General features: G+C 40.2%; 1 protein-coding gene and 1 long non-coding RNA gene across 3 annotated transcripts in view; one reads left to right on the top strand and one right to left on the bottom strand.

The window, feature by feature from the left end:
• The window catches only part of BCKDHB (branched chain keto acid dehydrogenase E1 subunit beta), a 1,150,961-nt gene that overhangs the window by 214,774 nt on the left and 908,777 nt on the right, over nt 1–27,410 (bottom strand). The window lies entirely within an intron of this gene.
• On the top strand, nt 155–7,520 carry LOC125688658 (uncharacterized). 2 transcript variants are annotated; one of them, XR_007374821.1, is made up of 5 exons: nt 160–424; nt 3,586–3,681; nt 4,778–4,832; nt 5,786–6,435; nt 6,553–7,520. It is a non-coding gene; the product is annotated as an uncharacterized LOC125688658 (long non-coding RNA). The 2 variants fall into 2 exon arrangements; XR_007374820.1 differs by having other exon boundaries at nt 155–424; nt 5,786–7,520.

Genomic DNA, 27,410 nt, shown 5'->3' with positions numbered 1-27,410 from the left:
TTAAAAAACAAACAACAAAATAACACAGAACAAACAAAAAGAACAGGGAAAGCTTGCCACAGAGCCCGACCATTGAAAGCACTGATGAGGTCCTAGTTAGCTGTGCCCCATAGAGATGCCTCCAATACCACAGGTGTCAAGTGTGAAGATGACAAGGAGTAGGAACCATGCCTTTTCACTGCAACCATGTGTTTTTCATCAGAACCTGACCAGGGCCTTCTTGTTCCTATTAGTGCTGATTGGACTGGGCTAATCAGCCACAGATTTTGCACACTGGTTCTGGGCTTCTGTGCACCTATAATGTTGTAGAAGCAGTGCTTCAGTGCTGTTGATTCTAAGGCCTAAATGTGTCTGGAGCACTGGAGTATGGTATGATACGGAGATGGTGGGAAGATGAGCGCCTGGAGGAGAATTAGTAAGCAAGGTAATGTCTTGTTGAAGTGATTTGGCACTTGTGTTGCTCAGGCACCAAATGGTATCTGAAGGAGTGGGAAGGGAAGCCTTTTAACAGCACTCTGTATTAAATAGAAAAATTGTGCAGACAAGAAGAGAGCACTCTATAGGATTCAGTGAAGCTACAGTTCCATTATAAATATACGTATTTTAAAGAGTTAACAATCTTAAGAATTAGTTTGGCTGTTAATCTGGGGTCAAATTAAATACTCTTATTCTTGTGTAGAAATGCAGGTGCTTCCAGAGCAATTCAAAATAACTTGGAATCTTTTATTTACTCACTGAAACAACTGGAAGAAAATAAGCAAGGTTTGCCTGCTTGACCCCATGCACACTATTTGACGCCCTATGTACTGTTTGGTCAAGTTTTTATAGTTTCATATTGAAAAGGCTGAGTTTCTGTTATGCTTGAAGAAAAACACCCCAAAACTTCATAATCCTGCTTGGCTTCAGGCCTGCTGAATTTGAATCTTTTTCAAATGTCAGTAAAAGCAGACTTTCACCTTTCTAGACCTTTTGTATTTTCACTCTCACTGGGGTTTTGTCTGTAGAAGACTGTATCTGTTATGTAATTTTAGGTCAAAGAAAGAATTTTTATTGATGCCCTGCAATGTAAGTGGGTGCCTGCCTGTGCAAACTATGTGTAATATAACCATTTGTCTGGTGCAAGTTAGAGGTAAAATAGAGCTAAGGTTTTGGGGCCAACTGGACTGATAGGATAAAGAAACATACACCTACACTGTGATATGCATAACCTACACTTTTAAATATTGTCTTAATGCCTTGGTTTTATAGCCTTCTCTTAACTACCATGAAGAAAAGCAGGTAACTTCAGATAAATGTTTCTACTTAACTTAAGAAACGTAGCCTTTGGGATTCCTCAATAGTTGTATCTAAGTCACGTGAAGAGTTTTGTCACAGATTAATGTATATATACACAGGCTGATAGTTTAAGAGTAAGCACACTAGACTAAAGAATCAAGATCTTGGTTTGAGCAGAGTCCTGGGATATAACAGGGAATATATTTTAATAGGAAAAGTGTTATAATAAGTGGAGGAGTCTTTTTGCTGTTTTTTTTTTTTTTTTTTTTTCTTCCCTAATGGTTGTAAGCCAACCCTCTCCCATAAATGTGAGGTGCTATTGCAAGAACATAAATATCTGAGTATATGAGCTACAGGTGTAGCATAGCACATAGATAAATTCTACTCCTGGTGCCTCTGCTTGTTCAGTCTTGTCTTGGCAGCTCCAACAACAGCTGCAGAAGCTGTTCAAGAATGTCAGTATGCAGAGCCAATGTGAAGTATTAATTCTTTGCTCCAAAGCTGGACAGAGATATTGACAGGAAAAAATCAACTCTCTCGGTCTTTATCAAAGGAATGAAGTAGCTGGTGGCTGTGATGGAAATGAAAGGATGAAACTGTGTGGTCAGAGGGACCATATTGCCTTGTGTTTGGAATAAAACAATCTAGCTACTTTTGGATTCAAACTTTGTTGTTCATTTTCTTTCCATGGCATTTATACCTGTTACCATGTTCAGTACCGCAATATGCTTGAGTCTTCTGGATGGCTATAATCAACTCAATAACTTGACCTAAGTAAAGAACATAAGAGTTCTGAATAGGATTTAGGGGTTAAAGTGAGCAGATGATTCAACACGACATTCTGAAGTTGTGCTGAAGCAGGAAGGATTAAGGCACACTTTGGCTATGCAAGCAAGAAAATAGTAGACCTAGTTGGATGCAATTTTATTTCGGTACACGGTGTTGGTGAGCATAGCCATTAGGATAACAGACCGAGATTCCACAGCAGTAGTTTAGAAAAGATTTGTCTCATCTGGAAATAGATATGTGAGCTGAGACAAGAGGAACTGTCTTCCAGCAGGAAGTGATTGCAAAGGGATCCTTTCACAGGTTTGCAGTCTGGTGAGATGAGTCCCATCTTTGCTGCTTACGCTTTGTTTGCAATGTGTTGAGAAGTTGGAGACTGGTCAGAAGAGGGCCATGAAATGATTTAAGAGGAAGAGAGTTTTAGTTACAGGCTCAGTCTGCTTAATTTATTAAAACGTGGAAGAGACGTGATTACAGTGTACTTTGAGGAGAGGAAGTAAAGGCCCTAAAGGTTCTTTATCCTAACAGACACAGGCATAAAAAGACAGAATGGCTGCAAGCTCAGGCTTGTTAAATTCAAATGAGAAATGAAGAACATTCATTACTAGTAATCAATGGGAAACAAATTGCCAGGGTTGGTAATGGATCCCTAATTTTTAGATAACTTCAGATTATAAATGGATGAAATGTATACTTTAGCAGAACTCAAGTTATTGGGCTTAATATAATCAATCACTCTTTATTTGCTGTTGTTAATAGGAATGTTGAATCTTTTCAGTCTGCGGTTCTGTAATGATATGCTATCTGCAGATTTTACTCTTGTTTCTTTTTCTCTTTTTTTTTTTTTTTTTCCTGGGAGTGAAATGTGTCTAGAAAACTACAGTATAATAAAGAGCACATATAAAATATATTTTCAAATGTGGCTCTATTTCCCTTCAAGAGGCTTGAAACTATTATTTGTTTTGTGCTGAGCATTTCCAGCAAAATTCATGCTAATAGATTCCATAGCTTTGGGTTCTTCCTCCACTGCCCTGACATACTCAAGAATATTGTATTAAAACAGCAAACATAAGACTAATTCCCATTATGATTCTAGGCAAACTGCCTTAGAACCAGCAGAGCTGGTGCAGAAGCCTTCATATGGATTTCCTTTCTTCAGTGCCTCATTCCTTCACTGCGCCTACCCCTGCCATGACATCACCTCCAATCCTAGCCTTGCTTCCCCTGTTACCTCTGTTTTACCTCTTCTTTTAGACAAAGAGTGGCGAAAGAATGGCCAGAGAGACTTGTCTTCTCATGTTCGTGATACTCATGTCTTAGTTGCAGCCCCTTCCCCATACATATGCTGACACTGCACGTGTATGATGCATTTATTCCCAATGGGTTGTTGACAATAACAGACTCACTCCATAGCCTTTCCCTCTGTGAAGGGCATTAATTTAGACCTTTCTCATCTGCCCTGTCTCAGTCTTTTGTGACATTTGTAGGAAATTATTTGTCATTGATATCTTACCTTTCTGCCAGACCAGGCTGTAGGCAGCACATGATGGATGGATGGGCTGAGACAGCAAGATCACATAGGCTGCATTCCCCTGGGAAACCGGACTGAAAACACATAAGGTACGTGTTACAGAACACACTGGCTTAACTTTTCTGGCCTGTAAATGTGTTTAAAACGTAAATCTTCAATGGGAAATATATGAGTCAGTGAGAAGTGGAACAGAGTGAACTCAAGATGAGTTCAAGATGATAAACTAAGTGTCAGTACCACAGAAAGTAGCTCTCCTTCTTTCCACAGACAAGTACTTTTTAAATACTGTTTTCGTTTGAGTAATAGCATATCTTAAACACCACTAGATACTATAACATTTCATAGCAATATAAAAATGGATTACAGAAGCTTTGTTCTTACACCATTTATAGTCTGAAAACATATTTTCCTTCAAAAGGCTCAGAAATCTGAGCTAAGTACGGGGGTTACATTAAATCTATTCTTTTTAGTCTTTTTTTGTTGTTGTTTGTTTGTTTCCTGGATATCATACCTGCTTTCTTGTCACCAGCTGGACCTACAAAGGTAATTGAACATGGAGCAAGTGACCCTAATTCTGCCCTAATTCAAGCCCTAATTCTGCAGTGTGGTAACTTCTGTTCTAAAAAGCAGAGCTGGAAGCAACAAGAGTCTGTGGTTTCCTTTGTACCCTGACGTAAATCAATGGGACAGCAACACTCTTACAGCTGGGCTGGGTTACTAGTTGCTTTAACAATATGTGAAGAATTACGCATGCTAAGAGCAGCAATAAAGTCAAATATATGAAAGTGTGCAGTATGCTGCATGAGAAACAACTTTACATCATTAAAATGGTTTTGGCAGACCAACTTGTGCAGATTTCTCTGCAAAATAATTGTTAGAGATATTGAAGTGCAGATAACGAACACCAATATAAAGTTCATTTTGAAAGAAATATCAATTAAGCCCCGTGTTCCTTGAGGCCCTCAGAGAAAAGAACAATGAAGCAGAGCCTAGAAAATCCAGGTAATTGATGTGACTGTATCTTGGATTTGAATTGTTAAGAGATAGTTGCCACTATGTACAAAGGCTACTTTGAAAGTAATGCCTCCAGTTGTATCCTGTTGGCCCATGATGTCAGAGGTGAATGTTGATGGTATGGCAGTGGAGTGTAGACCTTCAGGACAATATTCTCTTATTTTGTTGTAGCAGAGGGGCAGTCTGTCCATACGGCATCCGACACGGAAGAGTAGATGAAGCAAAGGTGTGTCATTGAATTCTTCCGCATGGAAAAAATGGCATCCACTGATATTCATTGAAGCTTGATGAATGCTTATGGAGACCAAGCAGTGGGTGTGAGCACAGCGTGGTGGTGGGTGGTACGTTTCAGCAGTGGGAACAGAAACAGTGGGTCACCTCTACTGGTGCAGATTTTGAGGAGTGCGGCATACAGGCTCTCGTTCATTGCTGGTGAATGCATAGCTAATAGTGACTGTGACTGTGTTGAGAAACAGTGGTTTTAGCTGAGAATTTACCCTATCAAGTAGTGTTGTTGTCATCCTCTGTTATAGTTCCCATGAAAATAAATAAGTAGGAGGCATTACTTTCAGAGTGGCCTACATATAAATAAGCCATCTCTCCAGTTTCCTACGTAAGAGGAAATTGCATAAAGATCTATGTGGAACTAATTTAATATATGTATTCATATTCACTTCCATATTTTTATATGGCTGTATTTTTTTAAAGAATTATTTTCATGGGATTTAAATTTTTCCTCCCTTTTATTTGATTTTTTTGACCAGCAATTTTTTTTAAGTAGAGTTGTTCTGACTGCCTAATGGTCACATTTTTCCTCTGTCAAACTCATTTTAAGTAGCTAACAGAATAAAAATAGCACACGTTAGTGATAATGGCACTATTTCTACCAAAGCTGACATACTAGACAATGTTTTCCTAAGAAAACATCACTCTAAAGAGGAAAACATTTTTTTTTAATCATGAAAGTCCTTTCTGTATTGCACATCTTGAGAAATTACTCCCTTTTTAATGTTTATCTATTTCTCATTACGTGATTAAAAATTAGTTGTTTTGATTGTACTTGCATCTAGTGGCTAAGTTTGGAGCCAAAATAAGGAATAAAGAACAAGTACAGAAAGATTTTATGAGGCTCACCCTCCTTGTGAATATACACTCTGTGCTGCTCCTATTTCTGTGTAGGCACAGGACAGAAATGCTGGAAAAAGAAATCATTTGCCCCTCAGAAGAATGCTCTGCAAAGTCGGACTGTCCAAAGGGTGTAATCTGACATGCTTCCAGCTCTTCTGAGAAGAAAAATGAAGATACAAGTATACTGATACGGTTGTAGAAAAATTAGTCCAAACAATGATTGATTTGTTCCTCTGGGATCAAGGAGACCTGTAACATGTTAATGTTACATGAACTGGAACAGCCCCATCAGGAGCCTACAACAGAGCTTAAAAACACTTCCTGTGAGGTACAGTAGGACCTTGGGCCTGGATCTCCAACATCCCATGAGCAGCTTTGCATGATAGATATGCTTTTTCCTGTCAGGCTGTTCATGCAATAGCACAAAGTTGACACCAGATCCACTGAAGTATTTGAGCTTTTAGTTCTGACTGAGAAGCTAAGCAGGAGTTATAGGCTCAATGTCTTGTGAAGCTGCCTTTTAGTTTAGAGACTGCTATTTGGAATGTCTTTAATGAGCTGGAGAGACAAACTGAGAAGACTCTCTTTAAGCTCAGCAAGGTGAAATGTGAAGTCACAGCTACTACTAACCCAGTGTCTCCATACAAGATTTGGCCAACTGGCTTGACAGGAAAAGTCTATGGACAACCAGTAGACTATAAGTGAGTAACACTCACTATAATACACACTTGTAGCAAGAATTGCTGTCAGCCTCCTGGGTTGCCCTAGGAGGAGCATTTCTAGTGGATTAAAGGAAGTGATTTTTCTTCTCTGTTCAGCACAGTGAGATCTGGAGTACTGAGTCCGGGTCTGGGATCTCCATTACAAGAGAGACACGGACATACAGAGTCGTCTGAAGATCTATGAAGATGATGAAGGACCTGAAAAATCTGACATATGAAGGGGCTGAGACAGCTGGGACTGTGCAGCTGGGATAAAAGAAGACTCCAGCAAGGTGTATAAATACCTGATAGAAAGAGTAAAAATGATGGAGCTGGGCTTTCTGTTCACTAGGGCCTGGTGACAAGACAAAAAGCAACAGGTACAAACTGAAATGCAGAAAACTTCATTTAAATGCAGGAAAAAAGCTTATTTTACCATGAGGATGTTCAAATACTGTTTAAGTCTGGCAGTAGCCTGCATGCAGATGCCTCATTATTTCCAGCTGCTGACAATAAATGAATATAAGCATTTACCTAACCAAATTATTACCAAGTAATTTTTGAAGGATGAGAAAGCCTGTGCATTTTGGTGTGTCCTGTTCTCTCAGTGGGGCACACGTAACATCCTCTCGTGGAATAGTGTTGTTTGTTTTCACCTCTGCAGACACAGCCCTGGGAATGTTTTCAGTCATGCTCTTCTACCCCATTTCCACTGTGAGTTAATTTTCATTTAGTGGGTTCCTGATAGGTGTAATCCCTCCAGTACTGTGCAAGTAGAAGTACATGTAGCTGAAATGATGAGAAGCACACCACAAGCATGTCCAGATAGTGGGGAAAGCCAGCAGAACCTTGTGGAGCATTATGCACTTGTTGGGATTGCTTGTTGTATTATATAGTAAGATGATCCCCAGAAGCCAGGGTGTTGTAAAATTCATTTTGTGTAATCATGACCATCGCATGCTGGGTTTCTTTTAAACATTCTGGTTTCTGCAGGCAAATTGTTCGGTAATATCTATTTCTTGACTCTTGCCTTGCAGGCTAGAAGCTCACTTTGGTATTAAAAAAAAAAAAAAAAAAAAAAAAAATTATAGACAAAATTTTCAAGCATCTTCTTAACTCTGTCTCCAGGGCTTCTCAAACAAACAAAACCAAGCATCACAGAACTCATGAAAGTTATCAGGGAAGGAACTCTATGTCTTCTTTAAGAGTAACCGATCAGAATTTTCCTTTTGTGGCAAATTCCAACTGGCTTATATATTTATTCTTGTTTGCTTACCTTCCAAGTAGTAAAATGCAATAACCTCTGGGATTTTTTTCTGCAGTTCCTTGCCGTATCTGTTATATCAGTGCCCCCCTTCTTCTCAAGCACTTTCATTTTTGATGAACTGTTTTTGTGAAAAAGAAAGTGCAAGCTACAGCTCAATGAATAATGAAAAGAACTGAATAGCATATATTTTATTTAAACTTTGGTGGAAAATTTTCCTCCTATAAATTATGAAAATAAAAATGAATAATGTAAGGGGGAAATGTCATTAAAGGCATTGAGTGGCTTAGTTGAGAAATATATTCAATAATCCTTAGGGAAAGCAAACAAAAAGAGCCAACACCACATACACTAGGTTTCTTGACTAACTTGACATTCTCAGCTTTCCTCATACTAATCAAATCTTTAGATGCTGAATTTGGGACTGCAGTTGCAAAATAGACAGACAAAGCAAATAAAAAACCAGGTTTGTAGCAACTATTATGGGTGATAATCCTGGGAAAATCAGTCTCCTTGAAGTTGCTCATTTCTTTCATTTGCATCTTGCATACTAGCATTATACTCAGTCTTTACACTTACCACTGTCCCCTGTATACTTATGATATGATCTGGGAAATCCTAAATTTTGTTGCAGCCTTTGGAAAAATATCATAGTCACAAATACTAAAAAGTTATAAATCTATTATTTTATTATGATGTGCTCTTGACAGACTGAAGACAGGCTTCCTGGAGATAGGCAAAGTAGGAACACTCACTTAAGTATTCTTGAAAATTCTGTGTTTTGAAGTTCTGATATCTTCAAAAAGTCCTTGTATGTCAGTTTTTTATCTGTAAAATATCCTCAGAAGCCCTTCCTTTCTACTCTCCTTTCCTTTGTTAAAACTTGAGGACAAGGAATGTCACTTTTCTGTTTATTTGTCTATCACTTAGTGCAGTGAAGCCTCTGGTGCTGTCATAGGACATTTTAACAAGGTGTTACTAGACTGAACTCCTAGAAAATGCAAGGAAAATTAGTGTTATTCATCACAACGCTGACAATATTACAAACTAAAATGACACAGCCTAGAATCTGAAGTTGGCCTTTGAAAAAACACTTGAGATTTGGTGATTGACTTCAAGAGATGACTTAGTACAAAAGATGCAACAGACAGCACAGTAAAGTTGTCTGCATGATGTATTTTGATATGAAACTAGTTAAGCCCTTGATATTTATTTCTCATTTTGCTGGCTGATACATGAAGACAGGATTTAGCACATGTATGGATGCTCATCTCAACTAGCTTTCCTCTAATCTTCTGCAAAGGATCCTCATTAAAACTGGGAAGAGATGCTGGCAGTGGGTTGAATGCACTTAAGGGCACAGAGTCAACAAAACATATTGACCAAATACAGGAGCAATACGCTTTTTCAGCAAGTAATTAGAGCATTTTTAGAACAAGTATTTAGTGCCACTGCTGATCAGTGAGCATTCCTGCTTTGTTCTCCCAGCCTATTCTTGAGAAAGGGCTGTGGTCCTATATATGGGCAAAGCCTCACGATCATCCATGGTTCTGGCTCCCAAATTACTTCTCTCTTTGTTTACTCATGCACTTAGCTAGTTTTCAAACTCAACATCTTGACGGAGTGTCTAAAATCACCTTCCTGGCATCAGAGTGCTCTTCAGAGCATTGGGTAGCTGGGTCTATGATTAGAGCAAGGAGGCCCCAGATTTGGTCAATGAGAAGAAAGACATTTGTTTATTCCTTAGGCTAGAGACATAATATCTCATTACTTCAAATGCCTTATTTTATATCTCCTTTTTATATTTTCTTTCCAGTTTCTCTTTCTTGAAATGTAACAGGGCCTTGCTGGACCCTTGGAGGCCAGAGAGAGACAAAGGTCACCGCTGTTGGCTGAAATCTAATCCTCATTGCAAATCCCCTTTTCAAATCTACTTTTAAAGAGAGAGGCAGGTCCACAGGAGGAAAACCAGAATCTTCATAGAGGGCAGCCCTATGTCATGTAGTAATTAGAATAGTACAGGTTTCTTAGCGGTATTTTTGTTTTGTTTTAATTGATACTTAAAGCAATTACAACACTGCTTTGCTGTAGCCCTATAGCCTGTGCTAGCGTGATGTAATGTATGTTGCTCCAAGTTGCTGTAGCTAATTTTCTCTAGTGTTTTGCTTTGGCACCAACAGCATCCCTCATTAGTTTCTTTATTAGTACATTTAAATACCTTCTTAGCACCATTAAGTTGGAAATGGCTTTATTCTTCGTTCAGCAGTATTTGTATTCAACATATTTTCTCAGCATTCCCTACAAGATTCCTTACAACAGATGTTATGACGCATTTGGAGGAACGTGAACCAAATTGTAGGTAATGGTCCGTGCTTATTTGTTTTGTGTAAGCTGTGGTTTCTATAGCTACTGTACATCTGCTTCATGCCATTTGCTGATCATTTTCTCTAGCTGTCTCAGTCTAGATATTTAAAGCATGCTGTACTGATAATGCTCAGCACAGCAATCTGATAACAGCTTGACATGTGAACCAAGTTACAAATTTGGAAACATGTTTGAAAACAGCTGTTAAGTCTACACAGTAATTGTCTATCTGCTACTGGCAAAATTACCATCTCATCCCAAATCAAAATGTACAGAGGTTCTATCTCACCAAAGGGCTTGAAAATATGGCAAGCACTGGATGCCATAAGGCGTGGTCTCAAGCTGGTGCCTCAACTGGCCACCCAGTGTGGGAAGTCAAAGGCAGAGCCAGTGAATCTCTTTGTAGTCTGGTCTTCTAACAACACAAGAAAACATCGTGGTTGAGAGATACAGCTCTGTTGGGGTCAGTGGAATTATCTGAAGCATGCACGAAAAATAATAGTGATTTCTTGTTTTTCTACTGAACTTTTTTTTTTTTCTAATACAGAGTAATAGCATCTTGGCCTTTCAAAATTTCCTTTATTGAAGAAAATACTTTTCTATACAAAAAAACTCTGTGCCACTGAAAATATTACTATTTGGCTTAAACTGTTTTCTTTTTTTCTTTTTGAAGTATACAATGGAGGCAAAAGTCCATTCTGCATTTATAGTTTGCTTTCCAAAGGAAGTTGAGCTCACATGATCTTTTTCTTGTACTTGCCATTTTGTACTTTTTAATCTGTTGGGTAACTTCAGATATTGAACTATAAAGGTAGAGATCTCAGAAATGCTGCATGCCTGCAAACTGCTTCTGCCTGGCTACTCCTCTTCTGTGAAACACCCAAATAAGCTCCTCTGCCAAGGGAAAGGCTGCAAAGTTCACCTGCAGTATGAGACAGCTGAGAACCCACATGGCAGACAGTTTCTGTCTGCTGCTGAAGAGAGCAGCATGAATCTGTTGGTTTTGGGTAGTGCTAAATGCTATTTTACCTTCCCAGATGTATCTTAGTAGCTTTTATTCATTCTTAGCAATTTTTTTCCCAATGAATTTTAAGGCATTTCTGGTCTTTATGGCAATATAATAAAACTTTAATCAGTTACAGTCTGCAAAAGTTTCTTTATACAAGTTTAATAGGCTCATTTATTTAAAATATGCTGAGAAGGTACCCAGCACATTAATTACCTTCAGTAACTGTCATGTAATAACTGCCTGGGTTTTATTAGTTCATAATACTCGCCTTTCTATCATAATCTGACATTATTGATTTCCTACTTAAAATGATTAAAAACAAATGCTCCTTTCCTCTCCGTTCTCCCATTCTAGAATTTCAGATACTCTCCACATTTTTTTTCAGCTCCAGCAGTGCATTGGAAAGTGTAGTTTGTAAGGAAGCAAAATTGCTTGTTGCGTATCACAGAATCATAGAATGGTTTGGACTGAAAGGGATCTTTTATCTCCAGATAATCTTGGAGTAGTAAATTAGATCCAGAGTAAAAACAGAAATCAGATTCTTCATTGTGAGATGTTGTAGCTCCAAGACAAAGGGTAAATTAGATCCAGAGGAAAAGAGAAATCAGGCTCTTTACCTAGATGCCACTCCTAGGGTAGAAGGGTTTGCTGTGTCTATATATGCACATTTTAGTCATGAAGTGATTTTGAGCTAAAAAGAGCCTAGGCAAGAAAAGTCCAGACATCTTTGCACCCAAGGTAGAGTCATTCGGACTTCTGTATCTATGCAATGCATCTTTGCTGCTGGAAAAAACAGCTGTTTTTTCCATTTTGCTGAGAAGAGATTTTATGTTTTGTGCAGGCAAAGTTTCCCTGGCTCTTCTCCTGCAGCTCATACCATTGATGTAGCAGTAAAGTGTGCAACAGCCCTGCTTGTTGTACTGCTGGTAGGAGCTTCACAAACTCAACGTCCTCCTGGGAGCAAGCAGGACACCAGGCACTGCAGTGAGAAAATAAAGCAGCAAAATGGCTCTGAGGGGCCCAGCAAGGAGCTCCCACAGCAACAGCTAGATAAGAAATGTTTCTTCTGCTCAGGTGCTGGGCACACAGATAAGTGGAGCCAAGCTGGTGGTGGTGCTGCTGTGGGGCTGGCTTCCCACCTTGAAAGCAGATGTGCAAAAAGGTGAAGGCAACGCCTTAAAGGAGTCATTGAGCGCTCCAAACGTGGCCCAAGCCAATAATTGTCCTGCTTGCTGCTGTGAGACCAAGTACGCTAAATGTGACTCAGTTACGCTTGTCAGATGGTGTGTGGTTCAATATGGCAGATCATAGAAGGGGGCGGGTGGTGCCAATAAAATAGTATTTGCTGCATGAGGTAGCAACACTGACTTGGACGTGTGGATCAGATTTAATACTCAATCTTTCATTTCTCTCCTCCCTTGGCAGTATTGCTTCTAACCATAATTTATTGTTGCTTAGGCCACTAGGAAAAGGCAATTTTTTTTTCAGTTGCACAGAAAATTCCAACTATCTTAGATATGAATGAATAAAATACATTGGGATGATAGAGCAAAACCACCTGATTTTATAGGTCTCTTTAAACCATAATACAGAAAAAGAAAAGTCATCTTTCTGTATATATATATATATATGTACATATATATATAAGCAAATATAATTAAAATATTTGAAGCAAAAGTTTTCCTTTCTGCAGATCACTGATGGATACAAAAGATCTGCTGAGGTACCTGCTTGCTGCTTTGCCAAAATTCCTCACTGAAAAAGAACATCAATCTATGTTTTTTTATTTCTAGTTTTTATAATAACTTAGAGAATATGTAATTACAGTTTTATAGAGAAACTGTAGAGTTAATGTATGAAGAAAAAAGACTGTATATCACATTTATTTAAAGCTCTTCCTCCAGTACAGAGCTGACTGTCACACTTTCCCTGCAGCCAGAGAGACAATGATCCAAAGCATGAATAAGCCTAAATGCATTTACTTCAAGCAAAGTGTTATGACCTGGTTTAGCTATATCCTGGAGACTAGTTTGACTGGCTAGCATGTCAGAGTTTGTAGGGTTGGTGTCTCAATCCTACAGGCCTTCCATGACATCTGACACTGTACTCACTTAGTCAGGGCTAATAAATGCCCCAGTGAATGATTACTTTCAAACATGTATCCACTGAAAGTAAATCACCGATAGGACTTACCTTTCTTACATCATTGAAGACAGGTTTTACATTATATTGAAAAATAAATAAAAAACAGATGGATCAGGTAATCCAAATTTTTATCAAAGAAAAAAAAAAGTGTAATTGTAACTGTAAATATTTAGTCTGTATGTGGATGCTGAGCTCAATCAGGTGAATTCCTTGTTATTCTGATATTTGATTTTGCAGTGCAGTTGTTTATTTTTTGTTCCTAGAAAGAAAAATGAGTAGACACATGCTTTGGTGAATCATTTATGAATGAAGTTTGCAAACCGCAAGTAAATGTTGCACAGCCTAGCATTACAGTATGTGCTTTCTGTTTCAAATTTCTTCAAGAGGGTGATTTTTCTTCCTACTGTGTATTTGGAAGTGTGGAACCCGGAACTCAAACTTCATGAAAACGTAGAAGCAGCAAAGAGTGAAAAAATATCTCTCTTACTGGCTGTTAGAAAGTAGAAAATGACTGGAAGCAGTCAAGATCTCTGCTGAAATTAAGTATACAGAGAAGGAGCTAAAAATCTTGTCTTGGAGGGAGAGTGAAGCAACTACCTACTTATTTGGCTGCAGGAGGGAAATGTAGGCTACCTATGGTGAGATAGTGAAGTGCTTCAAAGTGGTTCTTGAAAACAACTTGTGTACCAAGCAGAAAATACGCCTGATGAGAAAACACAGAAGGAGAGAATATCTCATTTTTGGAGCATATGAGCTGACTCAGAGATGGAGAAAAATGCGTCTGTTCACCAAGAATTTGTACACCCCAAACCCTTCCTGATAGTAGGCAAGTACCCACCCCTGCTGCAGAGGCTGGAGGTTAGAGCATGTACTGCAGAGGTAAGCATACAGCACTATGGGTATTGCATAAAACCGATGGGGAAGCCTTTGAATGGCACTGAACACTCTTTCAACACTGGCAGCAGGCTGCCCAGGAGCTGAGATTGTGAGACACACAGGAAAGAAGCAAAGAAAATGTAACTCCGTATTAGAGAAATGTCTATGTTTAGCAACAAGCATAAACTGGAGGTTTGCATGAGAAGGCTTTGCTTCAGTGAACAGTGGAAGGACTACTTCAAATTTAAGTGATGAAGAGACACCATGTCTGCAGTAAACCTCTTCTAAAATTGGGGCTTGTGACATGGGCAGCACCTGCTTCCTCATCAGCACTTGTCCTCTTACAGCATTATATACGGAGAAAATTTTTTGATCAGTCTTCCTGCCTCTCCTCCTACTTAACCTACTGGTTAAGTAAGCCTTGCACCTATTGACTGTACTGGTATCAGTACCCACAGGACTTGGTTTCACAATATTTCAGGCACTTTCCACTGAAAAAAAAGATGCCAGACACATCAGCTGCTTGGTCTTGCTGCTGGATGAGAAGTGGTAAAATGATGGTGCATGGTGCGTATGGTCAATGTGCTGTAGCAGGATCCACCCCAAGCAAGATGGACAATGGCTGCCCCATACCCTGACTTGGCCTGCGAGCAAGCACTGTTCACTAGACAAAAGCCTTTGGAAATGGAAATATATCTACAGAGAGGAATATTTCTGTTGCTCAGAGCTTCCCTCTGAAGGTGCCCATTTCAGTGGTATGATGGGAAATCTAGAAGAGCCAGAACAAGAAAGATGCCAAAAGCACTCGAATAAATACTGGCTCCCAAGTCCCTTACGGGTACATAGCTTGTATAGAAGGGCAGGCACGATTTTTTGCAGGAAGACTGATTGAATGCAAATAGAAATTGCCTCTCCACTTTTTGGCTGCTGATATGCAATTTATAGGCAGTTTTGTTGGATTCTTAGAATAATTTACCTGAGGTCATGCATTATTAAAATAATTAATCAGAAAGCCAAACAACATTTCAACATTACTTCCTATGATACATTTCTTCTTCTGGTATTATAGGCAATTACCTCCTAGAAAGAGAGTAATGTAAGCTATGGTGCCTCCGGTCACCTCTTTCCTTCCATTCACTAGCTGTAAAAGATTAGTTATACACATCTCCAGAAATGCTTGCTGTTCCTCATGTACATACTGTACTTTCTTCTGTACCTCTGCTCTGCTCTCTCCCCTCCACTGCTGCCCTGCCTTCTGGAGACAGATAAGGATACCACCTTGTCACATTTCTTCTTCTGTGCCAGCCACCTGCAAGGGGTTTGGAAGAGCACTCTCAGCAAGGTCCATCAGACCTGCCTTGCCTCATGTAATGCCTCCTGGAACTGCAGAGCTGACTACTTGCTCAAAATGCCACTGTTTGGCTAAAAAAATGAGATGGAGGAGTGCTGGCTATGCGTAACCCATTTCTGAGCTTGAGGGATGGAGGTTACAACCCATATGAGTGAAGGAAAGAATTTGAAGTTGAGTGTGTCGTCCTAAGGTGACTGATTCAGACAAAAGCAACTGTATCTGGCTCAGATTATTTGAACAATGAAATTCTGAGCAAATCTCTCCAGTCTTCCTAGAAAATACTCTTCTGGTCACTTCCTCAGCTATTGCTTACTATTTATGGGAGTGTATGCTCTTTTGATGAGTAATTCAGCAGTTACATTCATTACAGAGCACTGGGCTCCCAGGAGTGTTCAGATGTTCTCTCTCAAATTCCCTGAGCAACCTAAAGAATTCCCTTGTGTCCACCCTCCTTTAACTTTACTACTCCAAAATTTAATATATGAATGACTTAAAGACTACAAAAAGTAATAGCAGACACAATATTTTCAAGCTTTTTAAATTGCCTCTACTGGAATACCTAGCAAGGTATTTATTTTATTTTTGCTTTTCCCGACTTGTATCAGCTATATTGGACTTTGTACCCTATAGGTGCTTTGTTTTTCCTTTTGTTTTGCCTTTGAAGTGGTTGCTCTTTGAATCAACAGTCTGTTCATAAAGCCACAGGAAAAGGGTGGCTAGACCATGATCCTCAGACTCAGTGAGGAGCTGAGACTATATGCAGGATTCATACATTTCTCATTATTAACCCGAGTTTGCAATTTCTCTCTCCAGCATCAAATAAGTCTAGTTCATTGTCCTTCTGAGGAAGAGAATACCTGATATAAAACAGATTAATAGTGAAGTACATTCAAAGTAACCCATGGAAGAGAACGCTTCACCCGGCAAAACATGGTGCATTAACTGAGGATCAGGGCTGCCCCAAGCAGCTCTAAATTTTCTCAGCTGACAGGCCGCTTTTTATTGAAAGGACTGCAGTATTACATCCAAATGTAGAGACTGGAGAAAAGACATAACATCTCCAAACTCCATTTCCCTAGTCAGAAGCATGAATAGGATAAAATCATGCTTGTTGTTTTCTTTGTGAGATTTGGCCATAGATTTGTCAAGTCTGAAATGGAGAGGAAGCACTGTCTATTATCAAGGTGGCTTAATTGTTTTGTGTACCACATCCTGCTCAGTAACTCCACAGTAAATCTTTTCTTGGGCATTTCTGACACTGCTGGGAAATGAGCTATGCCATTAGGAAAAGTGGTTTACCTTATTTTTGAAGACTGTTTTGTTGGCTTGACTGTAAGAGATTATAATAAAACACACATTATGTCCTGGAAATGATAAATTCATTTTTTTTCCCCATTTCGTTTCCTGATAAACACAAAATTTGGACCTCATGCTCCGGCAGCAGGCTCACTCACCCCTGAAAAGAGTACAGAAAAGTACCAGAGAATGTAAAAGAACACAAGACTAAATCACTACCAGAAGAGTGAAGGCAATATGGAGCAGGGGCAGCAGTCAGCATCATCTGTAGGACAGATTGTAGGACTCTCGTACACTGGGAAATAAAAGGTGGATTTCTGGGTCTAAAAGGATGCGGAAGAAAAGGTCAGTTGTGGGTCTTCAGCCTACATTACAGGGAAAGCAAAATTAAATCTTTGGAACTTGTAGTTGAGATTTTTCTGACTTAAATTGCCTGGGTACATACTATTATAATTTGTATTTATGAGTATAAGAAATATCCTCTGTGTTATTTTCCACCCCAGAGCAGTTTGCATGCAGCACACCAGGCAGTGCTGCAGCCTTGTTAGAAATGTGTAGGGGGACAGTGACAGGTCACAGTAAACAAAACCTGGCAGGATTTTGTACCCAGAGTATGATGTGCAATTAGTTCCCATCATAATCTGCATTCGGAAATGCATAAATTGCTGCTTTTGTGCAAATTCAAACTAGCCATAATTTTTTGCAGCTGAGTTTACTCGTCTTTCACTTATAAGTAATGCAAACAGCATAACAAAGAGCACAGGTTCCTGTTCCAGAGGTGACACAAGCTGGCTAGCAATTTATCATGGGATCTTCTACAGACCTATTTTTGGTCTGCTCTCCACACACAGCCTTGCTGAGGGCTCCCAGGTGTTCTTGCTCAGAGCGATGTGATACTGTGGGGATTGCCCTGAAACAAGGGAACGTGCTCATTAAAAATGATTTCTGGTATGAAACCGCGACAATTGGCGGTGAGAACATCTTCTTGTGACCCCTCTCCTCTTCATGGAGGTAGGATACACAAATGTGCTGCAGAGTGAGGATAACTTGTTCTAATGAGAGCGGGCTGGAGGGAGAGGGAGAATTCTCGGTGTGTCTTGTTCAAGATCTGCATCTACCTATTTGCATAACCAAAATTGCCAGTAAAACGATGTTACTCCTGAGAAATTTGCATTTGTGATTTCACAAGAGTAATAGCCATCGACTAATCAAATCAATAAAATGCAACATCTCTGTGAGTGGATTAAAATGTAATTAAAATGAGATTTCTCTTTTAAAACTATTCCTTTTAAATATGTGTCTCCAGATAGTAAAATTCAGCATAAATTGGGATGGGATGTAAAATTCTCACCTTAGGATACCAGATTAAGAGGTGGACTTAAATGAAAGAATTCCTTTTTCCATTAGGTTTCATTTTGCTTCTGCATTATGTCAAATCAATAGATTTGATTAACTTTTCCTAGAAAAAATCAACAAAGTTGGTGTTCTATCATGTGTCACAGATTTCAGCACTAAGTGAGGAAATTCATGTGCTATATATGTTATTTAACCAATAAAGCACTAGCCAGATACTACTGGCAAATAAATAATTTCACGGATAAAAAAGTATAATGGATGTTCCAGCTGCTTGATTACATGTCAATGGGCCCTGCCCTTGAAACACGAGGCCTGGTCTGTCCTGTGGCTGGACTACTCAGAAAGGTGCTTAGGATGAACTTTTAAAACATTTTCAGCGGTGCACCTTCCATTCATGTTTTAACTGTGAATTACTGTTTCACTATGCTTTATTGCTTCAAAATATTTTAGTGTGTACTAAGGAAGTTGCTAACAAACAAAAAAAACCCCTAAATTAAGCTGTTAGCAGCTAACTTTTCTGCTTTTTCCTTTCGTTGTGGAGTATTTCTCCCAGTGAAAAAATATGGGAAGGGAAGGGAAGGGAAGGGAAGGGAAGGGAAGGGAAGGGAAGGGAAGGGAAGGGAAGGGAAGGGAAGGGAAGGGAAGGGAAGGGAAGGGAAGGGAAGGGAAGGGAAGGGAAGGGAAGGGAAGGGAAGGGAAGGGAAGGGAAGGGAAGGGAAGGGAAGGGAGGAAGACCTAACCCTAACCCTAACCCTAACCCTCCCCAAAAAACACCAAAAAAAGGAAAAGCTGAAACTTTGTTTCTGGAAGTCTTTTAAAAGGGAGTTTATAAATGTTTTATATTGCATTTCAGGGTATTGTGCAGTTTCCCCAGGAGGCCTAAGTCAATGTGTAACTTTCAGAGTGCTGTAGGTTAGCTGCCTGCTTCCTCGTTTGCTCTCTCTGTGATCATAACGTCCCTACACTAAGCATGAAGTAATGAGTAGTAAGGAGAGTAATGTCTTCTGCTGTGAGAGCATCTCCCTCAGAGACTACTATATTTGCAAATGAAGTGATCTTTCTGTCACCAGTATTTTTTTTTTAAATCTTGTTGCTACTGATCTGCACGAGGAGTCTTTACGGAGAACTCATTTTCATCCTAAGGGTCTTCTTGCTGTTGTTACTGTATTTAAAAAGGAAATAATTTTATTAACTAGTGAACCTCTGAAGGTTTGTCGTTCACTCTCTCTCTTTACATATACAAAAATTATAGTGGTTTTACAGCAAAATGGATGGGCACATTATGCATTGGTCAGAAATATACAGAATTATTTTCTCCACATTTTTTTTTTCTTTTTAGCTTTCTGTATTAGGCTACACTGAGACTGGCACCACAGTTATTTATTGAACAAAAGAACTGAACTCTAAGCTTACAGGTGCTGCCCACCTCAGCTCCCAACTGCTCCCCTTGGCAAACAATGGTGGATGCCATGGCCTCATTCCATGCAACCCCAACAGTCAGTGGTCTGCTCCATGTGGGACCTCACTGTGCAGAACAACCCCTTCCCACCCCTGCTGCTTTAGTCTGATATTACCAAAACAGATTATATTGTAGAATGCTGCCACAGATTTCGGCCATATTTCCTACCTGCATCAGCAGAAAAGCATAAGAACAGAATTATTTTAAATACAATCTGAATACATCTGCTATCACAGAGCAGGGATAGCAAGGAAAGGTGAAAGTTCAAATGTCTGGTGATACTGATCTGAAGGTGACAGGTAAAAAGTAATTTGATATTCCTGTTCAAATGTTAATAGTCTTTGTTACACTTCAGAGTTAACATCCTATTAATGAAGACAGATCCCATCTCTTAGAATTACTGCTAGGAAACTCCAGGCCACCCTGCTGCCTCTACTTGCACTTGAATATGATCTCTGTAACTGTAGAGGAAAGGTATTAATGAAAACTAATTCATTAACTAATTAATGTAAGCTAATTATGCAAGAGCTTAAAAGGAGTCAAAGGAGTCATGGAGATGCATACTGTGGTAGTATTACTGCACTGAGCATTGAGATCTAACTTGTGCTAATAGTGCTCTAGACAGCTCTGAAGAAGAGGGAAGGAGGAATTTATTCCATTTCACAATTAGATTTTCTTTAACGATAAACTTTAGCTTATGAAAAAAAAAAAGTATGAAAATACATGTAAATAAGTAATAACAGTCCCGTATGTATATAAATAACAACTCGGCCTTCACAGTTTGAGTAAGTACTTCAGAAATGTTACTTGTGAAGAATGCAATGAAGATACACTAATGAGACATGAACTATCCATTGTACATGTGCCCTTGTGGCCAAAAAGGCCAATGGCATCCTGGGGTGCATTAAAAAGAGTGTGGCCAGCAGGTCGAAGGAGGTAATCCTCCCCCTCTACTCTGCCCTGGTAAGACCTCATCTGGAGTACTGCGTCCAGTTCTGGGCTCCCCAGTACAAAAAAGACAGGGATCTCTTGGAAAGAGTCCAGCGGAGGGCCACGAAGATGGTGAAGGGCCTGGAGCATCTCTCCTATGAAGAAAGGCTGAGTGAACTGGGTCTGTTCAGCCTTGAGAAAAGAAGACTGAGAGGGGACCTGATCCAGGTCTATAAATATCTAAGGTGTGGGGGGCTGAATGGCGAGGCTGGACTCTTTTCAGTGGTGAGTGGAGACAGGACAAGGGGAAACGGCTGGAAACTGCAGCATAGGACGTTCTGCACAAACATGCGCAAGAACTTCTTTACAGTGAGGTGACGGAGCACTGGAACAGGCTGCCCAGGGAGGTGGTGGAGTCTCCTTCTCTGGAGATGTTCAAGACCTGCCTGGATGCCTACCTGTGCGACCTGCTGTAGGGAACCTGCTTTGGCAGGGGGGTTGGACTCGGTGATCTCTGGAGGTCCCTTCCAACCCCTACAATTCTGTCATTCTGTGATTCTGTTTCATCACTTAGGATAGATGTTCATATATATTATTTTGGAACTGAACCTGAAAACTGTTTGAGATTTCTTCTCTGACGGTGCTCCAAGATAACAGTGTATAGCAGTAAAGTATTCATATAGGCCATAGGAATCTGGAAAAGCCCACACTGAAGAATTCCCATTTCCCAAACCCACATAGTGTATGATGTGGCAGTCTTGTGGAGCTTTTGAACTAACCCAGATGCTCCCTGCTCTGCATGAGGATGAGGAAGAGGACATGTTGCAGAAGGACTAAGCCCTGCCTTTCCAAGCCTCGGAGACCACATGGAGCCAGTCTGGAAGCAATCATGATCCCATTCCGACCACTTTATGGTTTTAACTGACAGGTCTGCATACAGACCAGGTAAAGTTGTTTGGCTTCTGACACTCTGGGAGTTGATATCCTCATGACCTCAACAAACTGTAAGCGTTCCCTCCTCCACCTCTACTCTACATGATCCCAGAGCACTGTTCTTCTACTTCAGTGTTTAGCCCATTCTTCCTGAAGATTGCCAAAAAGCTGTGTTTGTAGGACTGGGCACGGGCAAGACTCAAGTTCCAGGGTTGAATTTTCCAGAGATCTTCAAAAGCGGGGGTGTGCAATTGCTTGAATTATGGTTTGCTTATGTCCTGAGCCCACAGGCAAAAATTCCACAAGTGGCATTAGATGTCCTGTAAGTCACAACATCCTGAAGTTATTTCAGTCTTTCCTGAAGGTGTAATTTTGTGTGAATATAATTATCCATATATTATATATAAGTTTAAAACATGCATATGGAAAGAAAATCTATGTCATAATTCAGGGAGCAAATCATATTCGCCTCAGTGATGGAACTTTTAAGGATATTTTGCTGTAGTGCAAGAAGATGCATATTAGGATTCGCTGAGACCCTTGTGTGATATAAATACATAAAAAATGACAGAAATCACACCATTAGAGGAGCATACTCTTCTCATTTTACTAAGAAGGTATGACCAATTGGGCCTAGTGGCTCACTGTATTAAACATTTTCTAGTGATGAGTCAGAAGAATTATGAGACAAATGAAGTTCTGCTCTCACAGAACAGAAAATTACATGAGTCACCTGTTCTCTCCAAGTATTCCTCACTCCCGAATTATAAAGGCTCACTGATGTGATGTGATCATGAACAGATCTTATTGAGCTACAGTATCCAAAGAGAGTGTGCCTATCTGTTTTCCTTTGGAACAGATTCAAAATTTACCGAGCATGATTATGAAGAACTTGGGAAAACCAAACTGTCTCCTGGTGCTGTATGTCTAGGCTTGTTTACATGTAAGAACAATGCAATGATTGGTGCCTGTGTTGTCCTGAAATTTGGGACAAGCCCTGGCCAGGAGCATGAATTTTCTCAGGGAAAGCTCCTGCTTTAGGAGGTGCCTTCCTGATCTCTGCCTTTATGGCCAGCTCCCACCAGAGCTTATTACAGCTCCACAGCAAGAAACAGACCTTGGGAATTTCAGCTCCTTTGAGGATGGTAAGGCGAGGTAGCTGGCTGGAAAAAAGGATGATGAGGAGCGGGTATATAACTGCCTCACTCCAAAGCCTGCTTGCAAGTGCCACTGCATGCTCCAAAGTGCTCAGCTCCTGTAGAGAATAAATATCTGCTACAGCTAACAGATGTCTTTTTATAAAATTAGCACATTTGGAAGCATATGAAAGAATATTAATGAAAGATAAGCAGTTCACTGTTTGTATTTTTGTTACTTTGATGCAAATACATTACAGCAAACTACCTACAGCCCTTGAGATGTACTGCATCATAGCATCCCTCAGAGGTTTCTGCAAGGTCTTCTTGTTTTGATATTTTTATCTAATTATTTATTTAAAAAAAGCTCATTAACCCCTTCCAGTGCTATCTTCCTCAATGAGGACTTAGCTCTGAGCAAAAGATAAATTAAGAGACAGCATAGGGGCTGGGCACATCTGCTCAGGGGTGCAGTCTCTCTTTCCAGAGTGGAGTCTTCTTGGAGATCTTCAGAAGCCTGGGCATCCTGCCCTTGGTGTCCCTCCTTGGGCAGGGGCTGGGCCAGCTGGACCTAGAGGTCTCTGCCAGCCTCAGCCCTGCTGGGATTCTGGGATTCAGTCTCCAGGATAAATGGCATGGCTGTCTTGCCCCTTACAAGAAGCCTTCAGCAGGGGCCAATGATGTTCTGAGGGGTATGGACTCTGGCAGAAAGTACTTCTGGTGCAATTGAAGGCATCTGGGATGCACACATTCTCTTTTCCTGATTTTTTTTTTTTTTTTTTCCACAACAGCACTGTTGTTCAATAAAGGGGAACTACTTAAAATATTTTTATATGAGGGTTCCATCCTCTATTAAATTTTTTAGCATTGGCTTGAAGAACTGTTGTTAAAGCAACAAAAATAAAGGTATCTTGCAGCTGTTGCTGCTCTTACAAGAGGCAGTCTCTCTAGTAAATTCCCTCTCAAAAAGTTCTTTACCACCACAACCAAACTTCTTGTACACAAAGCAAGTTAAAGCCAGCTTGGGTATCTTTACATTAGACTGTAGGCTTTCCCCAGTTTAAAAAGCAGCATTTAGCTGTCTAAAGAAGGTCTGTCTCAATACAGCTCATTTAAAAATTCGTTTCCTGGCAAAGCCCTATTATAACATTGGATACTTTGCATGGAGAAGGTGCTATTTTCTTCCTGCTAAGTACTGAAAGAGGAAGCACGGATGTTAGAGAAATTGTTACACTATCTGAAATGCTTTGGTGTAGTGGAAATGTGAAGTCACGGCTTGAACCAGTGATTGAGCACCTGGTGGGAAGGCAGGACCAACCCAGGGGAGCTCAGGTGCATGCAGTGCCCCTGAGTGACCTGAAGGTGCAGATCCTTGCTGCACTCCCCCCTAGACATCACTTAAGTGTTGGCAGCGGAGGCAAGGGCATCTTGCTGGAGACCCCTGCCTACCTGAGGCCTTCTGAAGGTAAGCAGCTTATTTCCTTTATTTCTGTGTTTGTGCCTGTTGTATTTGAGCTAATCTTCACTTGTTATAGCCTAGGACCTTGCTGTTCTGCTGTTGTTGCTGTGCTTTCCATTGTATTGCATTACTCTTGGTTATGTTAAAACATGACAAGAGAGCTAACACAGAAATTAGGTGTTTTGCTTTGCATAGCACTGCCATTACTTCTTTTGCAGCAGCATTTGGACGCTTCTGAAAGAGAACAACAGCCCAATGTACCTGGCAATATAGAAATACAGAACAAAGCCAGTCTCTGCCCCTGAGAGTTCACAACAAAAGATGACAGCACACTTTTCGCAGTATTTTTCCTAAGTCACTTTGCTGTATCCACTTTCAAAAAATGAAGTCATGAATGAAATCAGAGTAAGTGTGGTGCCTTTTCTTTTTTTAATCAAAGGCAATCCTGTACTGCATTAGTTTGCACCCCCCAAAAACTGTCAAGTGATGGGCTGAAGGGATTGTAGAAAGGAACATCATAAAAATTATACCACTGAATGCTTTTCCTGTTATCACTAGAGATCCGCCTCCCTGAGTGAACTTAAGTGATCTTTACCAAGTATGATTTACTCCCAGGGTTCAGGAAGATATCTCTGAAGCTCACATTCCTTGCTGGAGTGCCCCAGGCCCCCATGAGGAATCTGACGTTTTTATCATTTCAGAATAAGGATGGAGACCTGATCTTCCCCTACAGTTGTTCCATTTGCTGTCCAAGATAGCTACAAAGCTAGGATTTCTGATCATAAGCAGTAACTGGCATCACAGGCCCAGCATACTGGCCCTGGATGAAGGACAGCCACACTATTTGTGGAGCAGCCTTGGGTGGCTCTGGAGAGCTGTGAAGCATTGGCTTCAAGAGTCTTATCCTCCACCTAATGCAGGGTAAGAGCAATGTTGCGTCCTGAAATTACATTTGGAGATAGGTACCTTGCTCCTCTGTCACACTTGAAAACTGAAACTCACCTTTTCCAGCTACAAAATGCTATGCTCAAATAAAGCAGTAACCATGCTGATATTTGTCCTCCAAGCATAAATACTCATATCAGGCATACCTGCTCTCCTACTGGCAAATTATATTGTTTCCTGGTAATTATCCTGTCTTTGTTTTGACAAGAAAATGCAAGAATATCCCAATCCCTTGCTCTTTTTCTCTGAAGGCACACAGTCAGACAGAGTTACACAGATTTTTAGGAGGAAAAAAATGTCAAAATATTGGCAGCATCTCGGTGCTGAAGAAGCAATAAAAACCAAGAGGAGGCAAGGGAGTGTTTTGTGCTAAACTAGTCACCTAGGATAGGCTTTTCTCTGTTTTACAAGTTACAAATTCTAAAGCTAATCACAAGATATAATGGATGCTAAAAATTGCCATGTGAACCTGCACTACCATTCCCGTTCTCAGAAATGGTTATTACAAAACTTTACTGCAATTATGATCTCTGAAGCTTGAGATTTATTATTTCTTTTTTCCTAACAAGCACAAAAGCTGAACTGAAAATAAAACTGAAATATTAATTTCTCCCAAGAACTGCATGTCCATCCCCTGAGGATAGGGAGCATGTGTTTTCATATATGCATAAAACCAGTAAAAATTAATACATTTTAAAATGCATTATGTGTGTGTTTGTGTATACATACACAAATAAATGTGTTGATACTCTCAGAAAGAGTGGTTAGGCAGTGGCACAGGCTGCCTGCGGAGGTGGTGCAGTCACTATCCTGGAGGTATTCAAGAACTGTGTGGATGTGGCACTGAGGGACACAGTTAGTGGGCATGGTAGGTGTTGCGGTTGGGTTAGGTGATCTTAGAGATCTTTTCCAATGTTAACAATTCTGTATAGAATTTGAAAATGTGTAAAATGAGTTTTATTTACTTATATCCTTACAAGATGAAGATACAAAGAACAAAAGGGTGTGGGATGGGGATATTTTCCCCTTTTGTTTTAAAGAAAGTGAGGGCAGTTCCCGAGGTGATGAAGTTGCCTGCACATCTCTAGTCTACCCTTGCTCTCCCTGTATACCTCAAGCAGCTGCAAAGCTTGGATTGACACATGCTGAATTTTATCTGATGCAGGGGGACACAGGAGCAGCCCTGAGTTTCAAATACTGTGTGTGCAGGAGGGTAGGAGATGAAACTTATGTGGCTGGGATACCAACTGGCTCACAGGGTAGGCTTGGGCAGCCTGAGCTGCTCTGATAAGCTGCAACCACAGCTGGGAATAAGCCCTCTGTGTGCAAGGGCTCTCTGCAGCACCAACACAAGGGGGAAGCGGCTGGCTGGCAGCTTTGAGTTAGAGACTTCCTGTCTACTCTAACCTGAGAAAGGTTTGGCGGGTAGGAAGAGTGGTTTTGGTGGGAGGAGAGAGGGACACAGCTGGTAGGAGATGGCAGCTTTGGGTATAGCCCCACGCACACAAAGCTTAGCACTCCATATTTTTTCACTGTTTCTAAACAACTGTTTTCCTATGGGCCTCACTAAATTTATGAGCAACTTATGTTCTATTTTGCAATGCGAAAGAAAACTTTAAGACTACTATATTCCTTTGGAAAGATGAACGCTTAAGGTTAAAGAGGAGAATGTATCTCACTAAACTTTCTCTCCTGATACAGACAAAAGGCTTTTAGTACAGGAGACAAAACATTCTCCAAAAAAGCAGCAGACTTTCCGAAGGAACTTATTCCTCCAGGAATTAGGGAATATCACAGCCTTCTGTGATAAGTACAAGGTGCTTGAACTTGCTTACAGCTGTGTGAAGTGTGAGCTAGCTACAGCTCCAACAAAATAAAACTCCGAATAAACCTAAATAACTTGAAACTTCTGAAAGAAAAAGTGTCTTCCTCTGCTTCAGTATCCTTACCATTGCCACATCATTTCCCTGTGAGTGCAGAAACAGCTGACATTACATGAGGCTTCTGGTCTTCTCTCTTACGCAATTTGTTCTGTTGAACGCCCTCTCTTGCCTGCTGTATCAACAGCTAGAGGATAGGGTCAGTCTGTAGCAACTAATACTCCCTTTGAAGTCTTTTCTTAGTGCTTAAAATGACAATTCTAGCTGTCGGAAACCCATTCATCATTTGCTGTAAGTTTGCACGCTGCAGCATCATATATGCTTGTTTGAACCAGGTTAAATCGTGTTACTCAGTGTCATTTATCAAATCTATCTGGTATCTGTGTGATTTTGATCAGAAAATTTGCTAAAACTACAAAATCTACAGTGCTTTATTAAGAACAACAGTAACCCCTACTGGATTGTAACTGTCTCCCTGGAAACCTGCAGTGTGCAACACCTTGTGCTGCTCTGTACAGTGTGCACTCCACAGCCTGCAGAGCTACAGGAGAAAGAAGTCATTTCTTTGTTTA

Source organism: Lagopus muta, chromosome 2 (assembly GCF_023343835.1).
Source record: "Lagopus muta isolate bLagMut1 chromosome 2, bLagMut1 primary, whole genome shotgun sequence".
In the NCBI taxonomy this organism is placed as follows: Eukaryota; Metazoa; Chordata; class Aves; order Galliformes; family Phasianidae; genus Lagopus; species Lagopus muta.
Note: the sequence above shows the minus strand (reverse complement) of the source record. Positions and strands in the feature narration are given on the sequence as shown.